Consider the following 5,874-nt stretch of genomic DNA (forward strand, 5'->3'; position numbering starts at 1 on the left):
GACCAAGTAACAAGTAACTTCCAATTTTTGGGGTTCACAGGGTTCCTTAATGGGCTTGTGCATGGTCAACATACTTATATTCCTTTCAGTGTAAGTTATCTCTATTATCACTAGCAAAATTTTAAGGAAAACCAATACATTTTCAACCATTTAATTTATCTGAAAAAGTTAATTAATATTTTTTTCCCTTTTAGAAAAACAATGTTTCTAATGGTTAACAAACTTTGTTTCATGGTCAAAAATTATATAACAACATTGTACTTTAAAATGTCTATTGAATTATATTTATAGTAGTGTCATCCAAATACAAAACCATTTTCAATACTATATATAATAGCTTTTCAAAGTACAATGTCCAAATATGAAAATTTTTATAAAAACCCAATGCATTAATAAGAAATAAGAAATAAGAAATAACATGTTGTCAAGACTTACGTGCTCCAAGGGAGCAAAGCTCCTCTTGTTTGTCTATTGTTAGGGTGTTTTGTGCCTCCCAATATCTTTGCCAATTGATTTTCCAAAGAAATGATACGTAAAGCATATGAGCCTATATATATAGTCTGTTTCATTTAAAAAAAAATAAAATAAATAAATAAATAAATAAATTACCTACAAAACAAGGCTTCCAGAGTAGTCTACAATTCCTCCAACCACATCCAATCTTCCAGGTGCCCTTGCCACATATATCTCTTCCTGTATAAGTAAACAATGCAACAAGAAGATTGGAATTTTCTTAAAAAAGGAAACAAGAACAACTTTCATCTGATCTAAATAAAATTTAAAATAAGTTGCATGATTGATTTTGCATTAGAAAACATTAAGGAAATCTAGTCATAGTGTGACATGAGAATCTAGACCGGCTCTCGGTCTTTCGTATGTGTAAAAGACATAAATGCCCTCTTAAAAAATAGCCCCAGAAAGCAGTTTCATATCCAATTTTTCCTGAAACAGTTTATGTCAAATGAGTCTGGAATGCAAAAGGAAAGAAAGCTTTTTTTTAGTTTATATATATATATATATATATATATATATATATATATATATATATATATATATATATATATATCACTAACCAAGCATGCAGTCAGATGCTTCCATGACATCAGGGGTATACACATCTTTTGCCATCTTCTTAAAATTGTGAGGAAGCTCCTGTTGATTGTCATGTGCTCCACAAACCTGAGCCATAGAACTTTTTGCACAAATATATTTTTTTACATTGCATAGAAAAGGGTAGATATGGAAAAAGAGAGAAAGAATACCAGGCAAATCCAACCAGGAGGCAAGTACTCCTCCTTTAAGTTCCAACCTAATGACTTCAAATTTTCATGCATTGAAGGTTAAAGTTTAAGTTATTTTATAGCATTTTTTCAGTTAAAAGTATTTCATATTTATTTTTTTAAAATTCTGCAGCAAACCCACTACGAAAAAGGTGGTTATGTTGTTAAAAGGTTATGAAAATTGGTCAATTTGTTAAATGGAATCATCCATTTTGGTCATTTTTTGATAATACCTAAATTATATTTTACTAATTACTTTTGTTTACTGAGTATCTTCTAAGAGAGAAAGCAAAATTATTATATTGTTAATGATGAATGAAAGAAATTAGTGAATTATGAAAAGTTAAACTATCACATAAAAAGATCCTCAACTTACTTGTCCACCAAAGTTAAGTACCATGGCCTTCTCATTGTCTTTGATACCTAATTCATCTCTTACCTGTGTTAGAATAGAACACAAAAAAGAAATAAAAAAAGAAATAAAGAGGAAGCAGTGTTGATGTAAAATGAATTTTTTTTAAATGATATTGGCTACAAACCTCCAAGCACTATGGCATCACACAATCTCCTTGCCCCAGTATTCTAAAACATAAATTTTTAAATTTTAAAAAATAACAAGATTTAGTAATTTCTTTGAATTGACAAACATTAGGTTTGAAGTAAGTTGTAAATTTTCAACCTGATCTGATTTGTAATTCTTTCCATGAGCTGCATCCTGCAAAATCTTGGCTGCAACCTGAATGTATATTAAAAGAATAAAATTAATAGCAATGTACTTTGTATTTTACCGAATTTACCCTTGTTTTTATAAACAAATATGTGGCTTACCTTCAATTTCTCATGTCTGATAATTCTTTCACAGATGAGGAGTAATCTCTCCAATTCAACTTGCATGACGATTTTAAGAAAAAAAATTAAGATTTTGGATTCAAATAATTGTTTTTATAAACAACAATATAACTTACCCTGACTTTCTTCAGAGAATTCCATTCTTCAACTCCATGTTTTTGAGTCTCGGCCTAGAATAAACAATAAATAAATTATTGTAAGAAACTAGTATCATATTTGATAAAAACTAGAAACAGAAAAACAAGAAGGTTGAAAGTGATTAATGTTATGGTAAATAATAATAATAGTATATCACCTCATAAGTAAGAATCACAATCAAAGAATATTAACTCAGCACAGAAGGCATGGACCCATTGACCATCAGTTGACTTCCTAATAGCATCAGTATTGCCACCACATAAGCAACATTCCGCTACACGAGACGCCTTCTCTGAGTAACTGAAAGATGGGACCCCCTGTTTCTAGAAGATGATGAATCTTCACATAACTCACAAAACCATGTACCTGTAGAATCTTTCAGCAAACTGATTCACTGTATTACCAAAACTATTCTCCTTTTGGCTACCCTTCTTCACTTTTTCCTCTTTTTTCCTAGAATCCACACTTTCTTTCCCATTATGCCTATGCTTATCAACAATGAAATATTTATTATTTGCAGCAACAAACTCCTGGTTCTTTTGATGATTCCAATGGCTAACATTGGAACTAGAACCCTTGATCGAAGCTTGAAAAGCTTGACACACTGTCAGAAACTTCCATTGGGATGCAAAACTGGTGCTAACTCTAGCAGCTTTTGCTCTCAACTATGGAGAATTCTGGCTTCCGGCTAAAATCTACTCATCAAACCAACTAGCAAAATCTATGGCTATCCTTAAACAAGTTCCAACAATCATGGAGCATACGGCTCCATTAAAACCTCGATTTGAAGTTCTTAAGAAACTACTCCATTAAATTCTGACAGCTGTCTACTCGAACATTAGAGGCATTATCACTTGTGCTACACATATTGCTCACTTGACTAGCATGGGCCATGAGTAAATAAACTTTAACACCATTTAGAAAAATAACATTTATAATGTACATAAAGTTATAAGGTTATATGGGATTTCATCACCAGAGATGCAATCATGGGAACTATCATCATTGACTTCAAAGATTGATCATATGCATGAGTTTCTCAGGCGACAGTTGGAGAATTGCAATCGTATTGTTGGTACGTAATGCTATATATCCATTAACCTAAAAAAGATTCGATTACTTATACGTATATAGTAAAGGGTATCTTAATTCTTAAATCATATTGTTATTTGGTTGATGCAGGAGAAAAGAAAGAAATTGAATTTAGGAGGTCTTTCAATCAGCTGTTTGAAACAAGCCATATAGATAACATGAAAATCCTCAAAATCTTGATTAGTCCAAGGGATGATATACAACCACTCTTCGATGGCAATACAAAGATGAAGGTATACTATCAACACTTATAATATTTACGATTTTGTTACTTGAGGAGGACATTTACATCTTTTCCACACACAGGTTAGTCTGTAAGTCCTAAGGAGGAGGAACGTGTTGTTGTTGATATTAGGGCTAGACATGTCTCGCGAGGAGCTTTCGATTCTTGAAGAAATTTACAACGAGTCCCGCATTCACGGATCAAGGACGAATGCTCTTTATGAAGTCGTGTGGATTCCCATTGTGGACCCCTCTGTAAACTACACCAAAGAAATGGACAGGAAATTCGAGGAGATGAAGGAGAAAATGCCATGGTATTATGTATCCCACCCTTCGATAATAGACAAGGTTGTTATCAAGTGCATAGGAGACATGTGGCATTTTAGAAAAAGGCATATATTAGTGGTGTTGGACCCACAGGGAAGGGAGTTGAGCCCTAGTATGCAACAGATCAAGAAACTTCTAAGCTATGACAAAGATGGATCATAGGCTTTGTTGTGTAGAGGGTCAAAGATTCTGACTAATGGACATGGAACCACAATGATGCAAACACCATCTGACTTTGATATGTGGAAGAAAGATATTGAAACAAAGGGGTTTGATTTGTCGTTTATGGAGTACCATGATAAGCTTCATGTTGCAGCGAATAATTGTTGTGGATTTGAGTTTCCAGTAGCAGCAAGTAGAGTCGCTGATGGGATGCGGTGCCCTGAGTGTCATCGTGTCATGGAGAAATACATTGCTTTTCTTTGTTGCCATGATCAAGATGGCCTACTTGAACTCGATTGAGAATTATCTACATACAACTATGGAACTACCAATCACAAGGTAATCCTCAGCATCCATAGGAGTTCTGAGAAGAGAATCGCCCTGATTAGGTTTCCTAGCTTTATGCAAACCCTCCAATTTCCACTCCGCTTTCCCGATTCCCAACACAACAGCTCCAGTAGTACTTGGCTTTCGTCGGGCACGGTAGATAGTAGACGAAGACTGATCGACAACCCCATGAGGAATAACATCGCTTAAATCGACCTCAGTCCGCACAAATCGACCCACCATTCCTTTATCAGGAGGCTTAACCTTTACATCGTTCAGCAAAGAGATGAAAAAGGGTAGAGAGAAGTCGTACCAGGTTTTAGGGTAGAGAGAGAAAGGGTAAAGAGAATTATAGAGAGAGAAAGGGTAGAGAAAAAGCGTTTTTTTGTACCGTGAAGTTTCTTAATCTATTTCTTCAAGTCGGCCTCAAACTTCTCCTTTTGATTGGCATTGTCAGTATCATATACCTAAAATACGAAATTCAACACACAAACATGAAACTTCAGCATTCAGATTACATAAAAACAATAACATCAATAATTCGAAGAAAATTAAAAACATTTACGAAGAGGCCTGGGAGAAAGGATTAGGAGAAGTCGTACCAGGTTTTAGTGTAGAAATCAAACTAGTTTTGATTGTTGCAGAGGCCTGGGAGAACCGATCGAGAATTGGAGAGCATTTTGAATTTTCTTGAAAAAGCCCTAGGTGTGAATGAAGGGAGATACAGAGGAGAGATCGAAGAAGCGGGCACTTCAAAAATTTTTGCCCTTTAAAAACGCGCGTTTGATAAAAAAAAATATAAAGCGACATTTTTAGAGGAAGCCCATTTAAAACAAGTGCCCTCCATGTTTGTATTTTTTTTTATTGGACACTAATTTTAAGGCGCGCAAAAATACACGTCCTCTATCCTTCAAATTTTGGAAGGCTGACATTATTTTTAAGGGCACACAAAAATGCGTATCGTTAATCAGCGAGTGTCATTGTTCGCGCGTCATTAAAGGGTATTTTTCTTGTAGTGATTGAACTTTTTTTCACATATTTAAGCATCTTCCATTTCCACACCGACGCGTTGGGTTTGCTTTATTGACACATAGAGTTGAAAATTTAGAAATTTAATACTTTAAAAAATGTATCCAATATATTTAAGAATTTCATGTAACCGACAAGATTGACAATCGTCGGTATCTTGCCTGCGTGCTCGTGTGAAATATACATGTACTACATGTACTTTAAAAATACTAATAAACAATTTTTACCAATCAAAATGTATAGCAACCATAACATACCATCAATCAGAATAATCACTAGAAAAATATACATGTACAACATCATCATTATTGAATTCGTCATCGTTTATGAAAGCGTCATCATTATCTGAAGAGTATGTATCACCACCATCATCGTCATCATTAAAGACATCATCATCGTTTGTAATAGGAGCCACACTTGATTCACCATCGTCATCATTATCTAAAGA

General features: G+C 34.2%; 1 pseudogene; it reads left to right on the forward strand.

The window, feature by feature from the left end:
- Positions 1-2,870: 2,870 nt before the first annotated feature.
- LOC145066799 (protein SIEVE ELEMENT OCCLUSION B-like) lies at positions 2,871-4,070 on the forward strand (annotated as a pseudogene).
- Positions 4,071-5,874: the final 1,804 nt, after the last annotated feature.

The sequence above is a fragment of the Lactuca serriola genome, chromosome 1 (assembly GCF_051521515.1).
Source record: "Lactuca serriola cultivar US96UC23 chromosome 1, Lser_US96UC23_V15, whole genome shotgun sequence".
NCBI classification, from domain to species: Eukaryota; Viridiplantae; Streptophyta; class Magnoliopsida; order Asterales; family Asteraceae; genus Lactuca; species Lactuca serriola.